Source organism: Leopardus geoffroyi, chromosome D4 (assembly GCF_018350155.1).
Source record: "Leopardus geoffroyi isolate Oge1 chromosome D4, O.geoffroyi_Oge1_pat1.0, whole genome shotgun sequence".
Lineage (NCBI taxonomy): Eukaryota > Metazoa > Chordata > Mammalia > Carnivora > Felidae > Leopardus > Leopardus geoffroyi.
Window position 1 is genome coordinate 62875737 of NC_059342.1, and position 14498 is coordinate 62890234.

General features: G+C 40.4%; 1 long non-coding RNA gene across 2 annotated transcripts in view; it reads left to right on the forward strand.

Moving 5' to 3' along the window:
• Positions 1 to 14498, forward strand: part of LOC123592929 — a 106177-nt gene that overhangs the window by 4774 nt on the left and 86905 nt on the right. The window contains exon 1 of one of the 2 annotated variants that reach the window (XR_006710014.1): positions 11135 to 11502. The exons of the other annotated variant lie outside the window; for it this stretch is intronic. This is a non-coding gene — a long non-coding RNA (uncharacterized LOC123592929). Of the gene's footprint in view, positions 1 to 11134; positions 11503 to 14498 lie in introns of those variants that run through there. 2 annotated transcript variants of the gene reach the window in all.

Below are 14498 nucleotides of genomic sequence, written 5' to 3' on the forward strand. Positions count from 1 at the left end.
ATGTCTCTTGGGCCTGGGTCTGTGTCCTTTCTGGCCATGCCTGGGGACGATATAACCTCTTGTGTTTTTTCATCCAAACTAACAAGATGGGTGCTGGCTTCAAACTGCCTGCTCTGCTAGGGCCTTTAAATAATTTTCCTTTGCCAGAAGGCACGATGCTAACCTTTGTCAGTAGAGGGCACTGGAGAGACACTGGAGGAGGAAGGGGTTTTCTTTCCTAACTGGGACGTACTGCTCCATGCAGTCTCCTGCAGTGTGCATGGATTTTCAGTGCCCAGCTTCTCCAGAACTAGGTTCCTGAGCCCAGCTTCTGCAGTGCACTGTGGCCAGCAGCACCCAGCAGTCAGAAACTTCTTGTGGATGCTCCCCTTACGTGGTTTCCTAGTGGAGTGCCTCCAGAGAGTTACCTCCCTTTGAAGGGCTTCCCCTGGCACCCTAGAGGGGGCATTTTGCAGAAGACACTGTGACTTCTCTGCCAACCAGGGGGCCATGGAGGTTTCCTCTCCAATAAGGTCTGGGTCTCAGCCCTGGGAGTGGGAGGCCCTTTCTTGGGGAGTGGCTGCTCCTTATATGTGATATGTGTATATTTTTTAGAATTTTGCTTCTATCTTGTAGACCAGTCCCTCATTACTTCAATCTCCTGTTAAAGAGTTAGTAATTTTTGATTTAAACTTTCCCTGTTCAAATTACTGTGTAGTTTCTGTGTCCTGACTGGACCCTGACTGATACACAGTTCAGTCTTTTTGAAATGCAGATCTGGGGGCACCTGGGTGGCGCAGTCGGTTGAGCGTCCGACTTCAGCCAGGTCACGATCTCGCGGTCCGTGAGTTCGAGCCCCGCGTCGGGCTCTGGGCTGATGGCTCAGAGCCTGGAGCCTGTTTCCGATTCTGTGTCTCCCTCTCTCTCTGCCCCTCCCCCGTTCATGCTCTGTCTCTCTCTGTCCCAAAAATAAATAAACGTTGAAATGCAGATCTGATTTTGTCTCTCCTCCTTGCTTTAAACCATGTTATGGTTTCACTCTGCTTATACGATAAAGAAAACTCCCTTATTTTCCTGGTTTCTGAGGCTCTGCACAATCCTGTCTTTACCTCCCTGGCCTTATCTCATACCAGAGCCCCCCCTTGCTTTCCTCCTGCTGCAGAGTTTTTATGGCCACTGTTCCCTTTCTCTGAAATCAACTTCCCTCAGTTTCTCACCTGAAACATCTCTGCCCATATCCAGGCCTCATGTTAATCATCTCATCTTCAGGGAAGCTTTCTCCACCTTCCGTGTCCAGGTTGAGTCCCTTATATTCATTTTCAGATCATGTAAGCTCCTTCAGACCACTTTACATGTGTTTGGACTAATTTTTTGTAATTAATACCTCCTGTCCTATAGATTGTAAGCTCCTTGAGGACAACGGATTGTGGCTTTTTTGGCTGCCTATATAGCTCCTGCATCCAGCACATGAACAGAGTAGAGTGCCTGTTACAAAGTAGGCATTCCACCTGTGCAACCATTTCCCTTTCCATACTCCAATCTGCCACAAGATGGCAGGATAAGACCCTCTGGTACTTGATTTCCTTTGGGATAAGAAGTGGTGCTTCAGTTTAAAATGACTTTCTGGGCCAGAAGAGGATCCCTCTGAAGTGAGATTGAGTCACATATTGCAGAAGATTTCTCTGAAAATGTCCTCTGCATCTTCACTTCTTCCGCTGAGTCTGTGGAACAATCAGGAATACGAACAAGGAAGACAAAGGCGAGATCCTTGTCTGTTTGCCTGAGGTGCTATTTAGAAAGCAGTTCTTGAAAACAAGAAGGCTGAACTCTGATTTGTGTGGGAAAATAGGGTCGGGGATGTTTCCTGCCCCTCTCACACTTTATTTTGCAATAACTGAGTTCTAGAGGAAAGGCCAGCAAATTATGGCCTAGGGCTAAATCTGGCTCTCTGCCTGTTTTTGTAAATACATTTAATTGGACCCCAGCCATATCCATTTGTTGACATATTGGCAGTCTTTTGCACAACTATGAATAGTTGTGACAGAGGCCATATGGTCAGCCAAGGCAAAAATATTTACTATCTGCCCCTTTAAGACAAAAATGGGGGAACATTTGGTCTAGAAGGATGTAAACATTTAGAAGCCTTAATATCTGGTTAGCATTTAGCTGACTTTTCATAAAAAATAGTAATTTGGTCTTTTGGGGGAAAGATCTATCTTTCTTTCCAAAAAGCAAATATTCTGGTTGAGGATGATATATTCCCTGAAGTTTCTTAGAAGTTGTACCCATGTGGAGCACCTGAGTGGCTCAGTCGGTTAAGTATCTGACTTTTGATTTTGTCTTGGGTCATGATCTCACAGTTGGTGAATTCCAGCCCTGAATTGGGCTCTGCACTGACAGTGTGGAGCCTGCCTGGGATTCTCTCTCTCTCTGCCCCTCCCCCACTCACTCTTTCTGTCTTTCAAAGTAAATAAATAAACTGAAAAAAAAAAAAGAAGTTGTACTCATGTAAGTCAGAATTATATTTATTAATTCTTTTCAGGAATTATACATTTAAGTGTGCTATATCTTTTTTTAAGTAGAAAATATTGGCATATGTGATGTAAATTTTTTGTAGTTTCTTAGCACACTTTCCTGTAGGAGGACTAATAAGTCACTGTTATACTAATTATTTCATTTGTCAAGATATCAACAAAAGGCTCTGTGGCTATTTACCTTTCATTCAATAAATATTCTTGTGATTACCTTTCATTCAATAAATAGTCTTGTGATGGATAGTGTGGCTTATGTTGGAGAGGAAAATTTTTCTTCTACACTTCAAGTTCTTTTAGCTGGTCTAAGAATTAAATTGACATGAGATAGTTTAATAGGAAAAATGAAATTTAATTACGTATATATGGGGGAAACCACATAAAAATGAGATTACAAAGAAAGGAGAAATGAGGTATATATGTCATTATGGATTAAGGAGAAGAGGGTAGGGGCCTGAGGCTTGAAGGGAAGGAATGCAATTCACAAAAAGAATAGAAAGAGTAAATGTTGGGTAAATATGTTTGTTGGGCCATACAGAAACAATGGGACATAGAGACAATTTAGGTCAAAGGGGTATTGCTAGTTTCCTCCCTGTCTAGCATACCTACTTCATGTTACACTATAGGTATCTATAGTGATATCTCCCTTCCTGGAATAGGTCCTCTATCTAAATTCTTTTAGGTGGTTACAAGGGAGGCAAAAAAGAAAAACTCCTTGAGTCTTCTGTTTTTTAAAAATAACCAACCTAGGTGGCACCTGGGTGGCTCAGTCAGTTAAGCATTGAACTTTGGCTCAGGTCACGATCTCACCACGTGTGGGTTCGAGCCACACGTGGGACTCTGTGCTGACAGCTCGGAGCCTGGAGCCTGCTTCAGATTCTGTGTCTCCCTCTTTCTCTCTCTGCTCCTCCCCCACTTGTGCTCTGTCTCTCTCAAAAATAAACATTAAAAAAAATTTTTTTTAATAATAAAACTAAAATAATCCACATGCCAAAGAGGCATATGTTGGGATAGCAAATTTTGGCCCCTACACTTATTTATGAGTTTGTAAGTGCTCAGCTATTGCTAAGTCAGAATCATGGTAATTCATTTTGAATTACAAGTTTTGAATAGTAAAATACACTTTCTACAGATCCTCTTCCTAACAAAACATTTTGGGTAAAGATAGTGGTAGTCCTTACAGTTTCTTAGTGTCGTTATACTTACAAAAACTGGCAAATCAGAGCAAAGGTATTTGGTTTTAAGTGTACATAGACACGAGATTATCTGTCCCCTTTTAGATTCCTTTACATAGGCAGATCATTGATGTGGCCCAGTGGGAGGGTCTGCAGAAAGGAGCTACCAGAAGGGAAAATTCTGTTTATGAGTATTGGGGGAGAACACGACAGGTAGGCTCTCCACCCTCCTCACCACTGCACTTTATTTGCAGAAACTTTTTCAGGTATGTAGGGGAAACCCTTCTGTGTGGCAAGGTGGTTATGGAATAGGATTTCCTCATCTACTTAAGGGAATTGGGGGTGGGGTAGAGTGCCTGGCTGGCTCAGTTGGTAGAGCAAGTGACCCTTGATCTTGGAGTTGTGGGTTTGAGCCCCACGTTGGGTGTAGAGATCACTTAAAAAAAATCTTAAAAAATAAAAGAAGGGAATTGGGCATGGGAGGGTGTCAGAATGTTATATTTTCACCACATTTCCCCAGAATCCTCCCTAGATTATTGTAGTTTAATTTATTTTAAAACTATTGTGTTGTTTTCAAACCATGTTTTTCCTATTTCTGTAACTTCTAGCCATATATATTTATATGACTTATATTTAAGGAATTTCAATGTTTAACTTCAGTGCTTTGCTGTTCCAAATTTCTTAATGTTGATTTATGTTTCAGTATGCTGATTTCTTCAAGCACTTTTTTAAATGAAGGTGTGTGTGTTCTATATTTTATATGTATACCTGTGCCCTTGCATGTGTGAGAATACCTTTGTGGTTTTTTCTCATATAAAAGAAAGTGGGCACAATATTTTTGACTCACAAGAGTTTTTTTTTTTTTTAATATTTTTTTTTTCAACGTTTATTTATTTTTGGGACAGAGAGAGACAGAGCATGAACGGGGGAGGGGCAGAGAGAGAGGGAGACACAGAATCGGAAACAGGCTCCAGGCTCCGAGCCATCAGCCCAGAGCCTGACGCAGGGCTCTAACTCAGGGACCGCGAGATCGTGACCTGGCTGAAGTCGGACGCTTAACCGACTGCGCCACCCAGGTGCCCCAAGAGTTTTTTTTTTAAACACTATAATTATAGTGTTAAAAGATACTTTAAAATGGGGAATTTTGACTCACATACAAACATACAATGAACATGTATCAAAGATTTTATTTAACTCATTAGTTAGAGAACCAGTAAGATGCTGTGGTTGTTTCCAATGGAAATTTGAAGAACCACATATTATACAGGCAAATAAGGAATGCTGGAATAGATTTACCAATAGAATCAAGATAGGTCTATCTATGAGGCAATAATCAATTATGTTCCACTAGATACAATTATTTTGCATTTTTATGGACAAGGATAATTTACATTATCCCCCATTTTCTACAGAGTTGTGAAGTAGCTCAATGACAATGAAAGGTTGATATAACCTGGATGGGCGTGCTATATGGGATTACACTCGGTAATTGGTCCATTTCAATGTCTTTCTCAATTTTTCCCTAAAATAATAACATTTGGTAATGTTCATTATGCTTGGTATAGTTATAAATACATTATTATACCCGACTCAATAAACTCTAACAAAATTAGCTTTATTTTACAGATAAAGAAACTGAGGCATGCAACTCTGGTCAGCTGGTGGGCCTCACTCACATGTTTGGTGGTTGGCAGGTGATAAGCCAGAGAGCCATGATTTTCTCTGTCTGGCTTTTCATCTTCTAGTCGGTTAGCTTGGGTTCATTTACATGCTATCTCAAGGTTTTAGGATCAGCAAGAAGCAAACCACAGAGAAGTGTTTCTCAGGTCTCTGCTTATATTACATCTGCCGATGTCCGTTGGCTCAATGAACGTCTGCGGCCAAGCCCAGATACAAGGTGATGAAAAAGCAGACCTCTTTCTCCCCTCCCCCAGCTTAATTGAGATATGATTGATATGTAGCATTTTGTAAGTTTAAGGTGACGATGTGATGATTTAATATATGTGTATATTGAGGAATGATGACCACAATTAGGTTAGTTAACATATCTATTATCTTATACAGTTACCATTTGTGTGTGTGTGTGTGTGTGATAAGGACTTTTAAGATCCACTCTTTTAGCAACTTTCAAGTGTAGAATATAGTGTTGTTAACTGTACTCACCATGCTGTGCATTAGATTCCCACAATCTCCAGGTCTTGATGGGAAGAGCAATGTCCCATTGCAAAGCACTGTGGATACTGGGGTAGAAAAATTTGTGGCCAGTTTTGCAATTCACCACATTCTGTTCATCCCATATTTCTCTCTTGTAGTGTCAGGAGGTATTTTCTGTCATGGGAGGGTTTTCCTGACATTTTTTCCATGTTAACAGTCACATTTTCTACCTCATAGTCCTTTTCGTTCTTAGGGAACACATTTTCATGAACATCAAGCAAAAATGCTTCCCAGAAGTCACTTTTTTCTTTCACTTAATCTGAGCAAAATCTCATATTAATATTTAGAGGATTTTCTAAGAAGGAAGATCCTTATTTAAAATATATATTTATGGGGGCGCCTGGGTGGCTCAGTCGGTTGAGCGTCCGACTTTGGCTCCAATCATGATCTCGCAGTTTGTGAGTTTGAGCCCCACATCGGGCTCTGTGGTAACACCTCAGAGCCTGGAGCCTGCTTCAGATTCTGTCTCTCTCTCTCTCTCTTGCTCTCTCTCTCTCTCTCTCTCTCTCTCATTCTGCCTCTCCTCCACTCACGCTCTGTCTCTCTCCTTTGGAAATAAATAAACATTAAAAATATTAAATATATATATATTTATGGATTTTAAAAATAAAGATGTGAGTAATACATGTTAACTCACAAAATCTAGAACATAGATTGAGTGCAAAGGAAAAAAAATATTCAACCACAAACATACCAGTGAATGTCTGTCTGGTTGTTTTCCCTTAGAGAGAGAGAGGGAGAGAGAGGCACAAGCAGTGGTATAGAAAAGATGTAAAGAGCATAGACTTTGGAGTCAGATTGCCTGGGTTAGAATTCCAGATCTTCTACTCACTAGCTGGAGAGGGCAAATGAGAGAACCTTGTTGTCCTTTGGTTTCTGCATTTCTATATAACAATACCTCTTCACAGTTGTTCAGAGGATGAAATGAGTATACATAAAGAACAGTACACAGCTCAAGGTAAGTGCTTTGTGTCAGTGTTTCTGTGTGTGTGTGTGTGTGTGTGTGTGTGTGTGTGTGTGTGTGTTCTCTGGTCCTCAGTTGTCCAGCCTCAAGGCATGGCTTTTCCCTTTGAAGCCCAAATATTGAGTCTGTGCACTTACTCTGCTGAACACTGCAACTGCAGTCATTTATCAGGTTCACCTCCCCAAGTCCTTTCTGGGGCTTGGAAGGAATTGTTGCAAGTTCCACAAATCCATCTTGGCTGTTGTTTATCACCTTTGTCTGCCTCTCCAGGGTTGCAGGGCTTCTGGCTGGTGCCCAAAGTTCCACCAGGGACTGCTGTGTTACTGGCCACCTTCTATGGTACCCGGACCATTGTCTCCTGAGAAATGAGACTGCATAATATCTCTTCCCAGTTAAGAATTCACTCTCTTAATTTCGTGAATGCTAATTAAAACAAAGCAAAACATTTTGTAAAAATGTACTAAAGGCTTTGAGACAGAGGAAACAAAATATCTCCGTGTCACTCCTCAGCCCACTGCAATTTGGCCTCTGTCTGCTTTCCCTCAGCTTTAAAGAATATACCAAAGTTAAGAGAAAAGTGTAATGAATTCCTATGTACCTATTACCTAGACTCAACATTTACTAATCTGTCGTGTTTTTTAAAAATATAATTTATTGTCGAATTGGCTTCTATACAACATCCAGTGCTCATCCCAACAAATGCCCTCCTCAATGCCCATCACCCACTTTCCCCTCTCCCCCACTCCCGTAAACCCTCAGTTTGTTCTCTGCATTTAAGAATCTCTTATGGTTTGCCTCCCTCCCTCTCTGTAACTTACTCATCTTTTGTCAACCACATTTCATTTATCTTATTCCCTTTCTAGATCATTAAAAAGCAAGTCCTAGACATCATGTCATTTTACTCAAAAATGCTTCATTATACATCACTAATAAATAATGGCATTTAAATATATATTTTACATGCCACTATCACATCATCACACAAAATGTCCCCATGTCATCTGATGCACAGTCCTTATTCCCCACTAGACTTGAATGATCTGCTTAAAGTCATTGGTTCGACAAGGACCAGACAAGTTCACATGGGTAGGAGATAACGTCTCATCTTTTCCCTTCACCTGTTCCTGCTTCTCCTCCTTTTTTCTCTCTCCTTCATCCCTTACACTTTTGGAACACAACTTTTACCATGTGTTTAAAAATCTGCAAACAGGAAAAAGTGAGGGGAGCATCCACAGCAAAGAGCTAGATGTTTTACATCATGAGTTTTCTGGGTTACCTATAATTACTGAGTATAACTTAAGGTTCCCTGCCACCTCCTTCATTTTCAGAAGTTGTTTTGGGACCCACAGAGGAGGCAGTCTTTGTATTCATAAGAACACTTATATCACACATTCAAAAAGTGACTGAAGCAGACGTTGCACAATTAGGAGAGTAATGACAAGATGAAGCATACATTTGCATGGAGACACAAATGTACCTCTTGAAAAATAAGAGAAGTCATAGTAAAGAAGATTAAATGTGCCTCTGAAAGGAAATTCAGATATATATTTGGAATGAAAAGAAGTCACAGTATTCCCATGGTTTATAAATTTTAGAATAAGAGATACAAAGCTCTTTTGTTTTGCTGATCTTATTATTCTTCCCTCTGTGTAAGGTCTAATCCACACACTTAGAGCTATATATTTGCTAGGCTGTAATTATACTGTAGGAGACACTTGAGGGAGGTTATGATAATTTGACTGTTCTCCCCACATTGATTTTGACCACCCCCTTCCACCGTGGCTGCTCTGTAGCCAGGGCGACTTTTTAAGGCAAATAATCTAATCATCCCCCATTAGTGGTTTCCCATTGCACTCAGAATAAAACCAACATTTCGTAGCTTGGCTTACAAGGCCTTGGATGGTTCACCCCCTGCCTGACTCTCAAGTTTTATTTTGGACCACTTGTCTTTCTTTTGATTTGGGCACAATGTCCTTCTTACAGTTTCTACAGAATGTCATGCTTCCTCCTGCTATCAGGCTTTGCCCAGGCCATGTTTTCTTTTCTTTTTTTTTTCTTTTTTTCTTTTTTTTAATTTTTTTTTTCAACGTTTATTTATTTTTTGGGACAGAGAGAGACAGAGCATGAACGGGGGAGGGGCAGAGAGAGAGGGAGACACAGAATCGGAAGCAGGCTCCAGGCTCTGAGCCATCAGCCCAGAGCCTGACGCGGGGCTCGAACTCGCGGACCGCGAGATCGTGACCTGGCTGAAGTCGGACGCTTAACCGACTGTGCCACCCAGGCGCCCCCAGGCCATGTTTTCTGATTGGAATATTCTCCTCATCCCCTACCTTCCATCTAAGTTGGGTGACTTCCTTAAAAATTTTATTTATGTATATATATATTTAAATATTTACTTTTGAGAGAGAGAGCACGAGCAGGGCAGGGGCAGAGAAAGAGAGAGGGAGAGAATCTCAAGCAGGATTGGCACAGTCAGCGCACAGCCCAACACGGGGCTCGAATTCGCGAACAGTGAGATCATTCCCTGAGCTGAAATCAAGAGTCGGATGCTTAACCCAAGTGAGCCACCCAGGCACTCCATGGGTGATTTCTTTGTTAGAGAACCATATTCTTCTCTCACAGAGCACTTAGCTAAGTCTGTGATTATTAATTCATTAATGTGATTATTTGGTTACATTTGTATTTTCTAGTCAGGTTGTGCATCATATAACGTATATGAATGGTGGCCCTTCCCTGCTAGACCACAAATGTCCAGAAAGTCATGGCAATGTCCATATTTGTGCACCACTTTTATCTCCAATATTCATTCATTGAAAAAATGAATAGCTATCAGACATGGATCTTATTTAGGCTCATTTCTCTAGCTTAAAGGATTAAAGTTCCAGGAGCACCTGGGTGGCTCAGTTGTTTAAGTGTCTGACTTCGGCTCAGGTCTTGATATCACGGTTTATGAGTTCAAGCCCCATGTGGGGCTATGTGCTAACAGCTCAGAGCCTGGAGCCTGCTTTGGATTCTGTGTCTCCCTCTCTCTCTCTGCCCCTCCCCTGCTTGTGCTCTGTCTGTCTCTCACTAAAATAAACATTTTAAAAAATTTCCTAAAGTTTGTTATCTATCTATCTATCTATCTATCTATCTATCTATCTATCTATGTACCTATGTCATTCTTGTTATCTGCTGGTAGTTATATTCTATAAACTTGCTTTGAACAGAATACTGCATCCTTGCCCCTAGGGCAGATTCAGGGTTAGGTTCCTATGAGCCTCTGGTCACATTTTTTGTCAACTGATCAATATATAACCTTGTTTTATATGTGTTTCTATTTAGAGACACTATTTAATATCATTGCTGGTTTATTAATATTGAACTCATAGCTAGCAGCATTATAACTAATGCCCGAATGAAGCTTGTTTAATACATGCTTTTCTGCATCAGGCACATCACAGCCTTCTTGCACTTAGGAACACTAGACAGCACTTTAGCCCTATGTCTGGAATCCATGTAAAATCACCAACAAAAATGTGAAAAATGTGAAAAGCACAGAAATGTGAAAAAGATGGCACTAAGTAATCCATGATCGCCTGTTTAACCTCAATTGACAACATAAATGTTGGGCAACTCAAGATTTTCCTCCCTTTTTGAAGGTCAGTGAATGACTGCAAGAGTTCCCTTAGTATTAATTTTGGTGTTACAAGTACATTTTGGCAAATAGACAAATTTGCATATATGGAATCTAAGAATAATGAAGAAATTGTGTATGTGTGTATAACAAAATATATACTATATCTCTTACATATATTTAGATATATAAATAATTAGATAAATAATGTATCAATATATAATAACACAATTGTTACTATCTTATACATAGTGTTGGACTACTTGGAAATGTATGCATGTCAATAAACATTCTTCTATAAAATATATTCCAAATGGTGTTTTCCGGGCCAATGTTAAATGTGCACTGGGTTATAAGGATTCTTTGGGAAGTCAGTTTGGAAAATGCTGATGTTAAGAAATTCTTGGGGCTCCTGGGTGGCTCAGTTGGTTGAAAATCCGACTTCAGCTCAGGGCATGATCTCACGTACGTGAGTTCGAGTCCCGCATCAGGCTCTGTGCTGACAGCTCAGAGCCTGGAGCCTGCTTCGGTTCTGTGTCTCCCTCTCTCTCTGCCCCTTCCCTGCTCGTGCTCTGTCTCTGTCTCTGTCTCTCTCTGTCTCAAAAATAAATAAACAAAAAAAGAAACATTAAAAAATAAAAAAAAAGAAATTCTCTGTGGCATTTGAAAAAAAAAAACCAGTGACTCAGACTCTTCTAGTGATGCTTTTGATGGGAACAGGGTCACTTGTGCCAAAACAGAGGCTAGAATCAATCTCCCTTTTGCAGCTGTGTATTTTGTCTGTTGTTTGGTGCTTTGCTTTGCCAAGCTCTTACAGCTGTACTCTACAGTGGTCCCCCTTACCCATGGTTTCGCCTTCCAAGGTTTTCCGCTCAGTTCGGCCCTCCTCCCCGGTCTGGAAGCAGATGCTCCTCCTTCTGACGTAGCGTCAAGTGACGTCACAATTACGGCGTCACTCAGGGCATTTCAGCGCTTTGTCTCGTCACTCGGGCTTTTTATCATCTCCACGTCATCGCAAGAAGGGTGAGTGAAGTACAATAAGGTATTTTGAGAGAGAGAGAGAGAGAAAGAGAGAGAGACCACATTCACATAACTTTTATTGTTTTAAGTGTATATTTTAAGCGTATAGTGTAACAGCATATTGGTTTTTTTTAAATGTTTATTTTGTGTGTGTGTGAGAGAGAGGGAGGAGCGGAGAGAGAGAGAGAGAGAGAGAGAGAGAGAGAGAGAGAGAGAGAATCCCAAGCAGGCTCGGTGCTCTCAGTGCAGAGCCCGATGTGGGGCTTCAGTTCAGGAAACATGAGATGGTGAGTGACGTGAGCGGAAATGGAGAGTCTGACATTTAACCGACTGAGCCACCCAGGAGACCCAACAGTATGTTGTTATGGGTGTTATATTTTATCGTTAGTTATTGTTAGTCTCTGACTATGCCTAATTTGTAAATTTAACTCTATCATAGGTATGTTTGTATAGGAAAAAACACAATATATATAGGATTTGGTACTATTGGGGGTTTCAGGAACCCAGTGGGGGTCTCAGAACGTATCCGCCACGGAAAAGAAAGAATACTGTACCCCCTTGGGTGGGGCATAACTTCAATCTTTTTGATAAACATTGACAAATATGATTGAGCAAAATCAGGGTTGCCTGTTTTTCTCATATTTTGCACAGATTTTATATGCAGCTTTCACCTGAAAATGTTTAATGTAAAATTCCAATAAGTACCTTGGTTCAGTCAGTGCCTCAGCATCAGTTCAGTAAGTTTTGCATCCTTACAGGCCTTGTTTTGGGTTTTCTTGTATTTAATAGGAGCTTCATTTGACAAGAAGCCATGGGCTGTCCTCAATTCAAATGATTTCAAAATCTCTTCTTAGATGGCTCTTTTGGAAATGTCAATAATTTCTAAACTGTCAATGCTACAGTATAAACAATGCTGCATATACTGTTAATAATGAAGGTAATTTCTGGTCCTAGTAAAACAGACCTCAGGGAAGTTTGTTGTGGTGATACGTTTTTTGCCTGTAATCGCCGACGACTCAAGTACAGGCTGTGTGTTTGCAGCCTGGCATCTCATTTCCTGAGACCTGTGTGTTATGGATTACATCTGGCATGTTAAAGCATTATCTGATCATGGGTGCAATATCATTTCAACTACATACCACTTCTGACAGTGAATATGTATAATCTTTGCCTTTTAGAATCTATATACCCTCCCTGCTCCCTTATTTTTTCTTTAACCTTTGAATTGGAAAAAACTCAGTTATTCTAGTTGAGAATATCCTCGTGGTATGGTTTTTATGTTCTTTGTTTAATATTCTATAATTAATCCAAGAAACAAAACCTAACAGATAATGTGAGTTGGTAATTGTGCTGTCCTGATTTTGTTTTCTCTTCTATATTTATGTACTAAATCCAGATACTAAGAAAAATACATTGCAGATGCAAAAAAATTGACAGTGAAAAAACTCCCTGTAAGAACCCACAGGATATGACCAAAACTGCCGAGACAAATCCATGGCCTTATTACTTTCCTTATTAAATGACAATGAAAGTAAATAAACCTAAACAGAATTAAAAGGTGAGCAACAAACTCTTGTAATATCAGTCTGAAATACTACAAATATCCCAGAGGAAAAATGGAAGAAAGAAGGGCTGTCAAGAAGGCGACCTACGTGCAAAAACTTTTAGGGTCCCTAGAAAGGAAACACTATCTAAAATATTTTGGATGGTATTGTTGGAGAAGGTCATCATGACTGCTGGCTGACCCTGGAGCTGGATGTGGGCTATCTTAGGCTCCTCACTCCCTCCCTCCCCTTTCCCTGGCATGTACATTCTGCCCGTACTTCCCACAGCAGGAGCCCTTTTCAAGGCTGCAGGCTTGAGAGAGTAAGGTGCTGTTGGGAACATCAAGTGTTATACGGGACAGAACCCCATTAAAACCTCTATGTAAATTTAAGAATCTGGTGGGCAGGTGTGGAGCTCTCTCTGTCTTGCAGCTAGCCAAGACAAGCCTCCTAAGTAAGTTCCCTTGCTTTTTAAACATGCCATCTGCCAAGCTGCAGTGGCCTGTCTCTCCTGTCTCTCCTTACCCTCCGTGTGAAAACCAACAGGTATTTGCTTTGGAACCGCTTGACTGCCATTACTGTGTGATGTGCCCCAGTTTTCCTTTTTTCCTTCTGCCTTGGTAAAAGGTATGAAATGGCCATTTATGCAGGGACAGTTTCAGATGTCAATAGATCTAATAAGTGTTCATCCTTACTAAATAATAAATATAATCCAAAATGAATCTAATACTGATCAGCCACTTTGTCCTACCAAATTGGCAAAAGTAAAAAAGGATAATATCCACGTGGCCAAGGGTGTAGGAAAATGAGTACTTTTTTTTTACTGTTTATGGAAGTGTAAGCGGATTCAGCTTTTCTGAAGGACAGTTGGACCCTATGTGTCATGAATCTCTTGATCCATTAATTTCATGTGCAGGATTTTACTCTAAGGAAATTAGGGATGTGTGTAACAGTAGATAAGGATTTCTTGCAACATTTGTAAGAGGGGAAAAAAGGCTACCATGCAGTCATTAAACATATTCATTGCTATCATTATCAAACATTTACTAGATTCAAGACATTGTACTAAGTAAATGTAATGTCTCACCTATTAGGTCATAGTTTTAAAAATTGTAGTATATGCTAGGAATTTATCCAAGGGATACAGGAGTACTGATGCATAGGGGCACTTGTACCCCAATGTTCATAGCAGCACTCTCAACAATAGCCAAATTATGGAAAGAGCCTAAATGTCCATCAACTGATGAATGGATAAAGAAATTGTGGTTTATATACACAATAGAATACTACGTGGCAATGAGAAAAAATGAAATATGGCCTTTTGTAGCAACGTGGATGGAACTGGAGAGTGTGATGCTAAGTGAAATAAGCCATACAGAGAAAGACAGATACCATATGGTTTCACTCTTACGTGGATCCTGAGAAACTTAACAGGAACCCATGGGGGAGGGGGAG